General features: G+C 49.1%; 1 protein-coding gene across 12 annotated transcripts in view; it reads left to right on the top strand.

Annotated features, from left to right (window-relative positions):
• The window catches only part of LOC144115527 (uncharacterized), a 339252-nt gene that overhangs the window by 118962 nt on the left and 203583 nt on the right, over window positions 1–16707 (top strand). The gene's annotated exons all lie outside the window — the stretch shown is intronic.

Below are 16707 nucleotides of genomic sequence, written 5' to 3'. Positions count from 1 at the left end.
AATGCTTTGAATAAATCAGCCTCGTTTGCTTCAGCTGTATACGGTGAAGCTCTTTACAGAAAAGTGTCTCCACACGCTACGCGCAACGTGTCGCTCTCCTTGCGCTCGTACGTCTTACTCCGCAATTACGACTGCCTTCGAAGAACAAAGAGCTTCCCCTAGAGTCATCGCCCATGGACATATGTCGCCAACTATGCCCTTTACCGAATCTGGCCAGTAGCAGACATGTGCACGTACCTTCATTTTGCGCGGCGACTGCGCCCTAATTACTACCAAGCTTTGTCAGCGCCACACGCCTGCTCTGCCGCCGCCGAGTTTAGTTTCTGTAAAGAGTTTCCTTGGCGAGGTGCCTGTGCCTCACTTCAACACGTGACAGTATGTTTTATTTGGCAATTTCCTGCTTGAACGTTCTGTATTTTTGTATATGTTCCCAGTGCTGATTTCGTCGGCATCTCTGTTTTCCACAGAGCTCTCTCTGTTGCTTTAACCTTTTTCTTAACCGATAACTGCTGATTCTCCCCCTTACTGCTGTCCAGATATTTGCTTGTCAATTTTCTAGTTCGCTTTCTCCATTTCGTGTAAACATTTTTTTATATACAGGTCTGAAAATTTTCCTAGCCCACTGCATTTCCCCCATTTTTCTAAATTGCTCCTCAAATGCTATCTTACCGCTAGCTTCTCTGCTCTCGAACGATGCCATCCCATATGCCCCTGTACCCCCTGATTTAATTGGTGCATTGCCATGCGCTCCCAAAGCTAGCCTCCCTACGCCGCGTTGTTTGATTTCTAACCTTGCTCGAAGCTCTGACCTCACGCGCAGGGCCGCATTGCCGAAAGTCAGGCTAGGAACCATCACCCCTTTTCAGATCCCTCTTACCACTTCGTACCTGTTGTAATTCCACAAAACAAAGCTTGCACGTGACGTCACGTCAGCGAGATCGCTGCTACGGCGGCCGTGTTTACGAACCGCCTGGCTGCTGCGCGCGCTTTGAGACGCTGATATAATACACAGAGGTGTTTCGTTGCTGCGACCGGCTCCCTCGTGATTTTTTTTCTTTGCGCACAAGTACCTTCCCTGTCGTGTGCGGTATCCTTTCGGGAGAGCTGCGAGTCAACATTTATCGCATCAGTGCGCGTTCGGCAGTGCGAGAACATCGTCCCCCAGATGAGCTGCAGTGAAGAACGCCAGCCTGTTTCCAGATATTATTAACACTGGAAAAATTGCAGCGTTAGTCAGCGCTTGTGTTTGCGTCCTTCTCGTCTCGTATTTGTTACTGCTGCGCTGCAATTTTTCCAGTATGCAGAACCAACTAGCCAGTCACTATGTTTTAAGCAAATTATTAACACTACCAGCTACTTTGCGACCCTCGAGGGAATGCGTACAAATTTCTAAAGCCGCTCATTTTCTTTGTTTGTGCGTGTACGTGAGGGCTTGTCGGCAACGCAGCTCGAGGAAGACAGAGGATACTTCGAAGGGTCAGCGCAAAACTGTTAGGCTCCTTGTGCTGGTGAACTTATCTCGAGGCTTTAATGTAAATATGAGTTTACTTCTTCCTTTCTCCATGCTAAAACACAGTTGACAGATTTCTGCTGTCAGCTGCGGCGACATGGAGAAGATAGGCACACGGCTCGATGCGCTGTCCCCGCCGCGCATGGGCATGCAATTTCTGCTCCGACTCGTCGTTTCTCACTCTGCGCTGGCGTCGGGCGGAATTTCCACGCTTGGCGTTGTACCCAGGGAGAAGCGAGACGTCTCAGTCGGGATTTCATCTCGGGGCATCCTTGTTTCGCCATCTTCACGTACTCGACAGTCGGATTTGCGGATTCACCTGTTGTGAAGTGTGCGCCACGCACTGGGAGGTCGCCACACGCGAGCTCCACCGTTGTGTGTTCCCTGGCACTGGTCCTCCGGGATGCTCCGTGGAGCGAACGAGTTTGCGTTGGACGAAGGTTTCCTTCCGCGGCTACCACTGCGCGCGCTTGGAGCGACCAAATATCGCGCTCACAACCATACCGAAATGACGTATAGTGAGCAAGACTTCTGGAGCTGGTGGTTCATAAACGTGGTGGAGGCATATCCCAGGATTCCTTTCACTGACGTCAGTGTAAGCCACATGACAGCTACGCTCCTGCTACCCTTAATCATTGCATATTTTTCATGCTCCGGCCGTTGATACTCAGCACCATTATTTCAAGGTACCTGTACTTATCCGCTACCTATAGCGTGACCTCCTGCACCCTATGCTCGCCGCTCTCACTTTGATAAAAGTTATGACTGCCGATTTTTCGTTACTAAACTTCAGACATGATCTATCTCGCTCTGTACTGCAGGTATCGGTGGGTTGGTCTCAAAGATGGCACGTACCCACTACGGTGGAAAGGCCAATCAACGCACATGCGGTGAATTGCTAGATGTTCATCAATCTCTGCAAACCCTTTTGTTGTCAGCCACTAGTATAATATCATCCGGTAATGACTGTTCAGTCCATTCTCGTCGCTTGAAAAAAAGAAAGGCTGAAGCTAAGCCCGCTCCTCTCTAGGCTGGTCTGCAATCCGGCCGTGCAGGCAGGGCATGGACAACAAAGGCGACAGAGAGCACCCCTTGTCAAAGCTACCTCTGTACACGGCTTGCACTAGCGTCACTTCCGCAAACGCTCGGGTATAGCTTTCTGCCATAGTGAAGCACCAGTCGTGTGTGAGTAGCACTGTTTTGCAGTGGCCATTCCATAGGCATTTTGCTACTGCAGCGCCCCTGACACTCTAGGCGGGAATTTGGAGAGACGGTGCGAGGTCGCCAGGGCTGAGGTAGACCCTTCCCCGTCTCGTTCGCTTTCCGCCTACCCAGCCTCGGCTGCGGAGCGTGTATTGTGGTACTGCTTCACGAACCCGGCGAGATCCTTGCCCCAACGCCAAACCTTGCTGGACATTGCCTGCTGGGCGTCCGCTGTTTTTTCCCACGTGTTTTCATTCAACATCCGCAGCGTCAAATGGTTGGCAGTGGGTACGAGTAGGAGAAAAAAAGAAAAGATGTGCAAAATTATTATTATCATTGGTTATTTATTCAAAAACAAAATAAAACCGAAGGAAAACATGTCGCTGGCCGTGGCATCTGCTATCGAAGCCTGAAGCACTTGAGCTGCGACTAGCCGAAAAGTTTTTTTTTTATGGTTTATAGGGTTTTAACGTCCCAAAGCGACTCAGGCTGTGAGGGATGCCGCAGTGAAGGGCTCCGGAAATTTCGAGCACCTGGAAATAAAAAGGGGTAGGAAAAGTACAGGGACGGGGAAAGAAGGAAGGACAAGGGTAGGGGTAACACTGTGCACAATATGCAAATACAGAAATTGTTGCAAAGTGCGGCGCCCGCGCACTTTCACAGCGCGTGGACGAGGGCGGCATGTGATGCTCCGAGCGCGGGCACACACCATACCTCGGCAAAATCACAAGTACTTAGGCTTACTTATAAAAGTTAGGTTAACCTATGGGTTCAGTTCAGCTTACGCAAGCCCGGGCTCAGTCGAACTCACTCATTTAGGCTCGCAACTTATTTGGACTCACTCAGACTCTCGACTCATTCGGGGTCAGCTTCTCGTTACCCCTCACGACCCATCTGGGCCCCCTCATTTCGACTCACGTGGACTCACTGGCGGCGCCAGCGCCGCGAATCTTAGAGAGTGTGCGCTCCCATACAGCGAGGCCGACACGATAGGGACGCGCGACTACACTGCGGCCGGTAGCTGCTCAGCAGAGCGCCGGGCTTCGACCCCAAAGACGAGGCACCGCGAAGCTACGGATGGCCGTGTGGTGGCGAGCAGCGCGTGTCCAAGCTCCACAGCAAGCTCCCATTCTTGCTCTTTGCTGATGGCCACGCTGCGACCGGCTGGCCTGAACAGGCTGGTGCCCGCCAGGTTATCAGGAACATGGACCGCCGCAGCAGCGCGTTTCAGGGCAGCTTGTCGCCGCCATTGAGCCCTGCTCGCCTGACACCTTGGGACAAACTCGCAGCAGCAGCGCGCGAGGGGCCGTAGTCCTCAGCGCTTTGGAACCGAGGGCGAAGGTGTGCCCGTAGCAGACGACGCGAGACGTGCTGGTGGCGCCACGGCAGCAAGCGGCAGGAAGGTTGCGGGGAGAGGCACGGCCGGCCGTGGGAGAGGCTGCGAACGGGCGGCCGGTGTCTGCGCGGTCGATGGCCCCAGGCGGGGATTTCCCTGTCCGGAGGAGGACGGGGTCGGTCGACCCAGTTTGTCTCTCGCTGCAGACAGCTCGCCGTCTGGTGCAACTCCGTCAAGGTCTTTCCGCTTCCCTCCCACTCCGGCGAAGAGAGGGGACGCTGACAGGAGAGGAGGCGCTTGGGAACGCCCTCCTCCTCGCTGCTGTCGTCTGCTTCTGCCTCCCAGCGCGCGGATCGCCTTCGCCCCGCCGGAGTACCCGGTTCGAACCCTTCTGCGGCGGCCGCGTTTCGATCGAGGCGAAACACAAAAGGTGCCCGTGTGCTGTGCGATGCCAGCACAGGTTAAAGTTACGTTAAATACTCCCAGGTGGTCGAAATTATTCCGGATGGATGGAAGAACTTTATTTTCGTCAGAACGCATGTGCGGACGATTCCGTGCTAGATCAAACCATGGATGGCGGCGACCTGGGTGGCCCACTCCACGGCCCTGGTCTGGACGACCGGGTCTGAGCTGGCCAGCACGGCCTCCCACTGCTCGAGAGAAGGATCACGCATAATTTTTCGCCCTCTATGGGCCAGCGTTGCTACTTCGCTTCCGATGAGTCAAGCTAGAGTGAACTAGAGTGGACTTGGACTGACTGTCCATGACTCGTAAGTCCAAATGAGTGAGTGAGCTCAGACGAGTCGTGGTTCGTTACACACGCACACACGGCACGCACTAGACAGTGAGAGACAGCATGGAATGGTAACGTTTCATTGACAGCTTTTTTTATTTGTATAAATGAGATAAGCCTATTTTTACTTGTATCATGGTGTGTGCTGATCCTCCTTTCCTACAGTGTAGTGACCTTTTTGGATTTATTGCTGTGCAACTAAACCGTTTTCACATGTTTACAGCTTTAAATATTACTATTCATTTATTCAATTTATTTTTTAACTTTGTTCTGCTGATCATGTTTTCAAGATATACTGAGCATTTCTGTGGTGTTGTGCATTGCACCCACCGGGGGGCATTATTTCCTGCTTTTGTAGTTTTTCTTTCAGTGCCTTAATTTGTGTGGGTGGAGGGCTCGCGGCGACAGTAATGACCTAGACCGATGAGAGGTACTCTGGGCGAGCTTCCTCTTTTACACAAGGCCACAGGCGAACGCCCTGAAAGCCGATTCACACGGCAGATCGTTGGCCCGCGTGCTGGGCGTCACGTACGTGATGCCCCACTTCCAGTCCGTCCAATTCACTGCCGGCCAACAGTAAACTAACAAGGCGAATGACAGTGGGAATGGCTAATCCGCTTATCGCCACGCGCTAAGATGAAGGTCGGAGGAGCGCAGGCCAAGCGCCAGCCTCGAGGAGCGTAAGTGGAACGCGGCAGGCAACATTTTACAGCCAAAGCTGTGTTATCTTTATATAAGCCATTTAGGGGGCACACGAGGGAGGCGCGTAACGCTTTTGAGGTTGAGGTGTTCACCGTGAAGCGACACAGTTACTGGGGCATTCCTTTCCTCGAAACGAAACCCGGCGGCTCTCACTCCCGCCGTTCACGAACCCGTCGACGGGAAAGAGTGAAAGCACGCGGGCGCCTCTGGCCTCAGTCGCAACAGCGGCCGCCGCGTTCAGGTTCGAACCCGGGCACTCCAGCTCAGTAGCCGAGCGCGCTAACCACTGAGCCACCGCGGTGGGTGGAGCCCTATAATTTCACTGTAATTTCAGTGCAGTAATTTAATTACTGTCTCGTCTGCCCCAAGAGACTAATGCCAGAAGCTGCCCGAGAAATATTAGACTGCTTTGATACCCGATATTTTTCCGGTACCTGCAGGTTGGTAAGCGTAGCTAAAACATGGTTACTTTCCGGTGAACACTTGCCACTTATCCCCCCTGCGATATGGAGTGTCCACTCGGCCACTCTTGATGGAGGACCATGGCAGCAATCATGCAACATCACAATCACGCAAGTCACCGGCGGAAGTGCTTTGTGGTGCGGCTTTTCTTGGCATGACATGCACTACATGGCCACAGTGTGACCTGGTGCTGCAGGATAATTCATGCTTACACCCATTTGCAATTTCAAGGAATAGTCCAACAATGGGGGCAATTTTTTGTCAAAATGAGTTCCTGGGGAATTCTTTCTTTGGGCAATTTTTCACTTATGCACTTTAGAGCGAAAACTATACTACGCTAGTCCGAACCAAAGTTTCGCTGCATGTAGCCGCAGCCTCGAGCAGGCGGTTTGCAACGGGGCTCCCCCAGCAACGGGATCTGCGTTACAGCTGTTCGCTTCGCCGCGGCGTAGCTCCGCTGGATCGCTTGACTATTGGCGTGTAGTAAACAGAAGAATTCTCAGACGTAGCGGATCATCGGAAAGAAAAGGTTTGCCTAACTAAGCAACACTAATTAAACAGTTTAATTACCGCAATTAATCACTTATGTATGTTCCTATGGCAACGGATATCTTCAAGTGCTAAACACGTGATGTGACCTTCAGCTTGACCTGCAAGAAGAATTGAACGAAATGTAAGAATTACATTGGGTGAACAAATGGCGTCATATACTGTACAACACATTGTAAGTCACATGGCTTAGCACGACGTCAATCGACGCGTTGATGCAGCGCCTACCGAGGCTGCTCTCTCCGCAGACTATATACGGCGACATGGGCGGGAATGAAAACGCAGTCGCTTCGATGAGCTCCAGTGCTGGCAGCTGTCCGGAATGCGCTCAACGCTACAGACGCCAAGACACGCGTCTAGTTGCCCGGTACAACGGAGCTTTTGCTCTCTAGCCAGGTTCAACAGTGGTTAAACCACAGCTAATGTCACCCCCCCCCCCCCCCCCCCATGTTGGCGCTTGCTCAGGAGCCGTTTTTTTTTTTTTTTTCGGGGACAAATCTTCCGAGGACGTTGGTTCCGTGGACGTTTTTTCCTACACCCGTCTACGACGGATGTTTGCGAAGACTGCGCCGTGGGATGTTCGTAGATTCGCCATGCCGGCAGAAGTGGATTTTCTCCATTGCGACGAGAAAGTCGAAAGCGTGTTGATAACCAGAGCTGCACGTACAAGACCGCACTGATAGCGGTGGTGCTGCCTCATAAAGCGGCAAAGCCCAGTGGCCAAACGAGTTCCAAACAGAGATGCTAAGCCAGGTACCTGAACGTGCTGGAAACAAATAGGCCAAAGCCAGGTAGCTAAACATGCTCGACAAGAAGGACGGAGCCACGCAGCTAAACGGGCGCGAAATAGTAAAGCAAAGCGAGGTAGCTAATTTATGTGTCAGGTTCGCTCGTTGCTTACATAAAATGTGTGTAAAATATTTACCAGGTGTTTCAGCGAAGGTGAACCAGCATTTTTATAAATAGGCTTTTTGAGGTGTGAAGGCGCACATCATAAAACATGTAAATATTGTTAATTAGATAGCCGCTTAACTAATTTGTGATGATTAACTTTTCACTATAACATTTAGGCTACTGGTTGCTATTAAAGGCCTGGAGCCCATCGTTACTAATTTTTATAATTTTGAAAGCGCGATTATTCTCGCGCTGTGGATCAACAAAATTTGGCTACATCGTGCCAAAATGCATGGGCTTTCGAAAAGCATGCAGGCAAAGCAACCTTTCCGGTGCACGTAACTATTAAAAAAGCCAAATTGTTGGCCAAAAGCTCAGATGGTGCCCTCCAAATTTGGCCCTGGTCATTTCCAAAATTTGGCCCGGATCACCACCAAAATTTAACCTTGGCTGATTTTGACCAAAGTCGATCTCCAGCCATAATTGACCGTGCCCAACACCATGGTGACTTCCAAATTTGGCAATCGCCACCGCAGAAATTTGGCCTTGGCCGAATTGCACTAAAAAACCCGTGCTCTCGCACTGTAATATGTTTAACCAAGTTATTCTCCACCCCCCAAAAATTTGGGGTGGCGACCGCCACCGTTGACTTCCCCTTGACGCCGTCACTCCACGGCTCCCGAGAATCAATTTTTTTTTCTTTCCTGAAAGAAGTACAGGGTTTGGTGATGACCAGGGTCATCCTTTTGGCTTGGCGCAGCAGTGACGTCACGGCAAAGTGCACCCACAGCGAGGACGCCGGCAACAAAGAGTTGCCCCAGATGGCACAGTTGCTTAAGCACAGTGACGGCCGATTTGCATGCCCGCAAGAACATACGTTTGGTAATGCACGCAACTAAAGCTGCTCGAGCTTCGTTGGTATGCGCATACATTGTTATTTCGGAGCTCTAAGCCTCCTCAGCGAACAGCTAAAAAGGCGCGGCTAACAACACAAAGCACGGCTGACGTGTCTAGGCCGTGAGCTCACGAGTCAAATTACAGCCACGCAGAATGTAGTGCACACCGAAGAAAGTGTCCATGCAGTCACTCACCTTTCGCAGCAAATATTCCGGAAGACGACCCGCCTTTGCCTTCTCAGTCGCACAGTGGAGCAGTCATGCCACCCGTCAGCTTTGTTCTCGTTTTCGAAGGCCTTTTTGTGTCTAGGGGAGCCGTAAAAGACTCTAGCTATACTGGAAGACGGCACCGATTCTGCGAAGCCAAACCTTTCGGCGAGCCGTGTCTTCCTTGCCGTGTGGAACTGCGAACAGTCTCTTTCCGGTACCTCCTTTGCTGTAGTGCCCATAAGCACAGCACAGGCTCGACAAATGAAGAACGAAGCGACAGATTCCCCTCAAAAGGGGGAACTCCAGCCAATGGCGTCGACCACTTTTCACGACGCCGTGGTTAATCCGATTAAGCCGTGGTTGCTTCCCATTCATCTGCGGCCACCTGCGCTTTCACGCCAGCAGATCCAAGGGGATCTGTGAAGGGACGAGAGATAGAGAATCGGTCGACGCAACTCTGTTCTTGAGTTCTATCCGACTGTGGTCACTACCCGCCAAACTGCCCCGTCAGAGCTCCGCTGCATGGATGCTGACGCAAGTGATCTAAACGCACGCCGTAGGCATCGGCGGGATTTTGAAAAAGCACGCGCTAACACGTGACCACGCGACGCTTCGACCAATTGGGGTATCGCCCTCCCAGGGCACGAGGGAGGAGCAGGAAATAACCATTTACAGTTGTTGTTGTTTTTTTCCCCAGCGACTACCGCGGGAAAGCTGGCCGCCGCGCCTTCAGCCACGGAAGCACAGGCCGCGGCTATGCTCAGCGGTCCATTGTTCAGTGTTCGAGTATTTGTTTGTACATGCTGTTTCACTTACGTATTTTGTCGAGAGTTTAAAACCCAGAGGGTTGGCTTGCTTCTGAGCCACACCGTGCACCTTGTAATGCATCCTTAGTGATCAAAATCTTGATTGAAGATTTCTGGTACTGCACCCTCCAACGGAAAAGACTTCCACGAATGGTACCGGCTGTAAAGTCAAAAGTTTGGACGCGGGACCAGATGTCGCTCCGGACAACCGGCGCATTTTTTCGAAGAGGAATTCCCTCAAGGCGCGTGAATATGTTCCGTCAATATTCTGTCCGTTTATCTGCGAGCTGTTACTTCACATTGACGTTAGCCGCCAATGCTGGAAAGGTTGGAAGGTTCCCTTTGTGGCAGCCGCCGCGGTGGCTCAGTGGTTATGCGCTCGGCTGCTGGCCCGAAAGACGCGGGTTGGATCCCGGCCGCGGTGGTCGAATTTCGATGGAGGCAAAATTCTAGAGGCCCGTGTGCTGTACGATGTCAGTGCACGTTAAAAAAAAAACCCAGGCGGTCGAAATTTCCGGAGCCCTTCACTACGGCGTCTCTCATAGCATGAGTCGCTTTGGGACGTTAAAGTCACATAAACCAAACCTTTCGTGGCGCATGGGTCTGGCTCAGTATTAAAAGGGGTGTACCTGGCTTTCGTTTCCGTTCGTGCTTGTATCCGCGCGCATTTAATCCCTGAAAGCGCACCTGAGCGCTCTACAGGCTGCCGATGTATACGACGCGCTCGGCTTTCACTAGAGGAGCAAACCTCTCCCCACTAATGCGTGTTTTGTGCCCCGAGGCAATATACGCTGCATGAATCAAAATAGCTGCAATGTCGCTCAAAGCCGTTAGATTGCGCTGGGCTATGGAAAGAGCTGAGATCACTATGTTGCGTGTCACGTGACGGAGCTTTGGCGTGACGCAATGTCCGCCGTAGTTTGGGCAGCATGTAGCGCGTCTGTACACTGAAATGGCACTGGCTTTGCTTGTAGTCTAGCCACTGTGGTACAATAAAAAAGACAGGATTAATGCTGCGAATGCACTTTGTGACCAAGTTAAGTTTTAATATAAAATGTGAGAACAAAACTGAAAACTTTAAAAACGTATTAAAAAATCTGGCTACCCTCTTCACATTTGACTTGAACGGGCTGGACACATAAAAAATGTTTTAACATCGTGCCTTGTAAAAAATATAGTTATGCATATCTGTTAAAATAATTAGCTTATAAGCGCTTAAAAAATGAAAAACAGCTAATAAAAACGTTCATATTAGTTTGAAAAATCTGGCAACCATTAATTGGCAGAAAAATCTGGCCACACAGTAACGGTATTTCTAGTGCGCTCCGCATCACGGCGCGCCCGCGCTCTTTGCCATCTGACCGTCCCTTAAACACATAGTGGTCGTTACAACGGTATAATATTATCGCCCCGCGTCACAAATTTGCGAATATTCATTCCTTTTGAGGAAAAACGGTGCTCAGATGACGCGGTATGAGTCAACGTTTTTAGATGAATGCAGAGTCGGAACGCGAGCAGCGCCTCTATGGGCAGCACATGTCTGGGGGGCAATGCTCTCCGCCGATTTTTCTAGCGTAGAGGCACTCGCGCGAGAAATCTGCGACTTCAGTCGGCGACACAAGGCTGCGACTTTTTACAACGCATGTTTGTGCCATTTAGCCCCGGTTATTCGGTGGTCGGTTAGCTTACTGCCCAAATACCTGTGCCCGACTGCCGAGATCAGACGACGCGCGGACGTGCGGGAATTTCGTTTTAATTTCCGTCCGCTGAGCGTGAATTCAATGTGACAGCGCAACTTTTGGATCACCATGTTGCGAGGCGAGTGTGGCAGTTCAGTAAACAAATAAACAAAAAGATATGCAGGCCACGTAACTTGAGTAAGCCTGCGAACCTCGCCTTGTTCTCGTAATTAACGTTGGCATATATAAAGGCTTTAGGCACACAGTACTGTATTCCGCGTCCCTGGCGGCAGATATTGAATCAGGCTCGGTGCAAACGCGTTGAAATGTCTGGCATCGCGCTTTAATGCGAAATTTGGAAGGTGGGGAGCGAAGGTGGGGAGCACGTTTCGAAAGAACCGATAGCGTTCGAAAGTAACCGAGTAACTTTCAAATGGGTGAATGTCGATCTTCCCTCAGGCGCACCGAAGGAAATATAAAACGAAATCACAGCTAGCAGCCTGCGTATCATGCTTGTCACTAGTTTTTGTCGTGAGGAAATTCGGAAAAGCAGTCAGGAATTTTTATACTTTTTGTGGTCATGGTATGGAGCATATACTGGGCGTTTCTTTTTAACCGTTTACTGATCGTTTTTTTAAATCCTGCGGGAGATACGTCGGTGCGGTCTGTGCAGATGGATTGTACGGCAAGGCGGACATTATGAATGTGATACAGCTGTGGTTAAACGATTAATTAACTGAAATTATAACTAATCAACTTTTCTACTTTTGATTTCAAGGGCCAGCATTGTTAAGAAATTGAAGGCCGTCAACGTAGATAAAAGCTGAGTCCAGTTTTTAAATTTTCTTTATTGGCAATGCATTTCGAAATATGTAACGTCAAAAATACACATCTTCTAGCTCGTGAAGTTGGCTTCTACGCAGTGCACATTTTTGAAATGGCGTCGGCGTAGTATTGTTACAGTGAACTGTATTGTCGCGGAAATCCAGTTAACTAGCTGCTTCTACGCCATAGTAAAGACAAACGGTTTCCGTATTTGCTGCATTAGAAATGCAACGACGCCAGTTCTCCAATATCTTCGCTCCGAATGGCCCACGCGCTGTGCTGTGCGCAGTTTAGTTTTGCTTTCCGCGGCGTGGCCATGTAGTTTGGGTGTTTGTCAGTGTATTTGGTGTGCCTGACGGATGCATATGGGTCCCGTGAAGAGGGAACCACTTCCATTGATGGCGTCTAAGAAGACGTCGAGCTCGGCTCAATAAAGTTGATTCTCTCTCTCTTACGGCGTCGACGCGCTGCTGGTTTCACTCAAGATAGGATCAAGATTAGTGACAGCAGCGGAAAACGAAAACACGTGGCGATATGCGTTGATCAATATGGTAGACCGAGAGTGCGTTTAACGTAGGACGTGCGAAAGCACTTGAGGCAACGCGTGCTTAGCAACGTTTTTAGATAAGGACAGTTGGAAAACTTACTCCCGGGATGCGGCCCCACTTTCGTTGCCGCTTTCATCGATGGATGGATGGAAGGTAGGAGCGTCCCCTTTGAAACGGGGCGATGGTAGTTGCCACCATGCTCAATTTCTTTCCGTTATTTTTCTTTAACTCTGTTGTAAGTTGTTAATAAAATTCGCCATTTTCTTTTAAATGCGTCTTCGTACACTTTTAAACTTATGTCATCTCTCTGCTTTTGTGCCACCAATCCTCCAATCGCTTTTTGCTAATTTCCACAGCAGATTTATTTACATGACTGTTATCTCTAAACCCTAAGGCCTCAGGAACACTGACTGTGCCTGCATTGACATTGGGATGGATACCATCACATTTTTTTAGTATGAGGTTTTCTATTGTTTCTACTTATTTACCACACACAGCATATGTGTCATCTTCGTTAAATTTCTTTTTGTAGCTGCGCGTTCTAAGACACCCTGACCTAGCTTCAACGAGGAGGGCACTGCCTCTTGAGTTATCTTAAAACACTTCCTTCCTGACCTTCTTTTTCCAGTATCAATATAGTTCTACACTATGCTTCTTTTTCATTGAATCTATCCAATTTTTACCTTCCAAGCTTTTAACCTGTCGTTTAATTCTAATTCTTTCTCCTTCCCCGTGTCTGGCAAACTCACTGGTTAGCTTTCTAGTTCTTTTCCGCCACTGTGAGTCAACACTCTTTCTGTATAGGTATTTAAATACCTTAGCTGCCCACCTGTTATCGTCAAATTTTCTCAGGTGTTCTTCGTATAGTATTTTACTCTGAGCTTCCCGTGCTTCGAACGTTGCCCAGACCATATCCCCCTGTACTGCCTCGTTTGTGGTTTTCCCGTGGGCACCTAGTGCTAATCTTCCAACGGCTCTCTGATTTACTTTAATCTCGACTGAACTTCTGCCCTTAAGCACAGAACCGTGTTCCCGAAAGTAAGCCCCGACACCATTATTCGATCCTTTCCAATTACCTCTCAGTACTTCATATTTGTTGTAACCCCATAATGATCTATGTTTCATTATCCCGGCATCTCTTCGCCCTTTTGGTATGAGAGACTGTCCGTGCTTTTCCAGGTAAGTAAATCTGCCCTTCGTTTACCCATAACCCAAGATATTTGTATTCGGCCACTCGGGGTATTTCATGGCTTCTATTGTAAGCTCCTGATCAGTTGTATCGTTGAAAACAATTACACCTGACTTAGTTGCGCTAAAGCTGAAACCTAGACTGTCTCCGTCTCCACAGCAATTAAACAAAGTTTGCAAATCTTCCTGGCTATCTGCTAACAATACAATATCGTCCGCATACATTAAACCGGGTAGTCGTTGCTCAACAACCTTTCCACCTAATGTTTACGACAGATCATAACCTAGATTGCTTCCTTGTAGCCTTTTTTCCATACTTATCATATAAAGCATTAACAGCACAGGGTATAGAGGACAACCTTGCCTTAATCCTTTGTGTATCTCGACAGTTGTTGTACTCTTAATTCCTTCCCACGCTATTTCAACTTCATTTTCTCGATATATTTCCTGTAGAAAATCAATTACCTCATGACCGACATCGTCATCTTTTAATATGTTCCACAGGAGTTCCCTGTTCACGTTGTCGTGTGCACCGCTTATGTCCAGGAAGGCGAAATACAGAGATCCGTTTTCCGCCTTGGCTATTTCTATGCACTGGGTAAGCACGAATGGGCTATCACCTAAGCGCCTACCATTTCTGAACCCGTTCTGAAGCTCTCCGAGTATTCTATTACTTTCTACCCATGACATGCATTTTTATTTTCACCGCCTGCATCGCCAGCCTGTATGTAACTGATGTTATCGTAATCGGTCGGAAGGATTTTATGTTCGTCTTATCGCCTTTCCCTTTATAAATCAAATTTATTTTACTCTTTTTCCACCTGGGCGGAATTCGCTTATTTGTTATGACTGCCTCCAATGCTTTTATCAGCGTTTACTTGCCTCTTGGGCCAAGTTCATTAATTAGCTTGATAGGAATTTCGTCTATCCCTGCGGACGTACACCTTGGAATATTTGTTTCCGCCTTTTTCCAGTTAATATTGGTCAATTCTAAGCTGTTTTCTATTGTGCTGTCCTGTGTTGCTCCCTCATGTGGGGTGATTGCTCTATCGTCTTTCTTAAATGACTCAGCTATAACTGATGCAATGTAGTTCACAACGTCATTTCCTTCTAAACATTTCCCCTCGGCATCGTGAATCTGTTCCTGCTTTCTGTGATTCGCTTTAGCCAGCCAGCTTATATGGTTCCAGAATTTTCTTGGCCCCCTTTAATTGAATCGCGAATTTCAGCCAACCAGCGATCAGAGTACTGCTTTATTTTAGCCTGGACGAGGACCTGCACTTGCTGCTTATTTTGTCGATAAGATACCCATTTTCGGCCTATTTCCTCTTCAGTTAACTGCGCCCTCTTTGCTTCTCTGTGTTCCCGTGATGCCAACCGTCGTTGTTCGATGGCCTCCCTAATTTCCTTATTCCACCAACTTCGTGGCTTCCTCTTTCCTCTCCAGAGGTTTACCCCTTTTAATTGTTTTATTTTTGTTGTAACGAGTAGTTCTTACTGATTATAGTAACACTTTTCCGGATATTTCTCAATTGCTTCCTCTATGCAGGCCGCTATTAGCGCTATTTGTTCGTCATTTAATTTTGCATACTCTTTTTTTACTTCCCTGCATTTCTCTTTTGAGCAGGGCTCCAAACTGTAGACTAATACGCTTGTGATCACTACCGAGGCTGTACTTCCCCTCTTCGTCTGTTTCTATTATTGCGAGCTTGCGACATTAAGCAGTAGTCAATGGTCATTTGCCTGTTACGGGATTCCCACGTGGTTTGTCTCTCACACTGTTTCTCTATTTACAATAACTAGGTTGTGTCGCTCACAGAAGTCTAGCGTCAACTTCCCGTTACAATCTGTGTATCCATCCAGATCCTGGATGTGGCCATTCGTGTCCCCCAACAGAATAATATCGGCGCTTTCTCCAAACTGCTTTATATCGTCATTGAGACACCTAACTAGATCCGTGTTCTCTTGTCTGCATTTGTCCCCTGTCCCTAAATAAACTTCTCCTAGCCATGTCCTTTCACCGGCAATTGTATCCGATACCCAGACACGTTCTTTGCAAGTTGACCTTATTCTTTGCCAATTTGTTCCTTGATGTACGAGCATAACCCACTCCTCCGCCCTCCCTCTCCGTTGTTGTTCTGTTGCTCCCTTCCCAGACGTAGCCATCAATAAACGGTGGATCTTCTAGATCCCTGAGATGTGTCTCGCATAGAGCGTATACACCTACTTCTTCGTCATTTAACTGCTGTTCTATTTCCAACCACTTCGCTCTCTTTCTACCGCCTTGCATGTTTATGTACCTGATCCTGGTGTTAAATTTCTTTTTCATACTTTTTTTCCTGGACCTCCTAGTGGCCATTTTGTTGGCGTCAGTCGCCATTGTTACACTTTCTACTTTGCACCTACCCCTACGCCCTGAGCCGCAGTGGACCCCCTAAAAAAGCTACTGCCCTCCCTGCCAAACGCCAGCCGATCTCAGCTCCTAGCCTTCCATTAAAATGGATGCCATCTCGTGTAAAGCCTCCGCCAAAGCCTGCTCTATGCACTTCTCTGTTTATGTCCGCCACTCCAAAGCCTTTCTCCTGGCTTAACTTCCTTATCTCTCGATTAACAGCCACAACGTCCTTGGCAACTTCTCCGTTACGTCCTTTCACCTCCGGCACTGTGCATACCGCGATCTGGACTTGCTGTGCTATATCGCCCTTAAATCGTCAACTCCCTCCGCTAATCTTTCCACTACTTTTGTGGCTTCACCATTCAGGGCATCATTTAGCCCTGCCGCTACCACCACCAAATTGCGCTCAGTGTTCCTGCATGAACACTACGCTCAAAGAGACGCGAACGCAATCTCTAGGGTTTTGACAGTACCACATTAGTTTTCTTGGTTTTCTTTTCGCCGCCGCTGCGCCCATTGGCTGCGCTTGGTCACGTGGACAGTTTGCTGCATAACTGGTCAACGCTGGCTCGCGCCTCGTATCGTCTGCGTATTGCAAATGCAATGTTCGCGTGCGCTCTCTACGCCTGCGGTACGAGAGGCCAGGATGCGCGGGCTCCGTGCGTTGACGGTAGTAGATGCGAGGCCTCCGCCGCTGCATGGTGCTCTGTC

This window comes from Amblyomma americanum, chromosome 1 (assembly GCF_052857255.1).
Source record: "Amblyomma americanum isolate KBUSLIRL-KWMA chromosome 1, ASM5285725v1, whole genome shotgun sequence".
Taxonomy (NCBI): Eukaryota; Metazoa; Arthropoda; class Arachnida; order Ixodida; family Ixodidae; genus Amblyomma; species Amblyomma americanum.
This window is presented reverse-complemented; position numbering and strand designations above follow the sequence as displayed.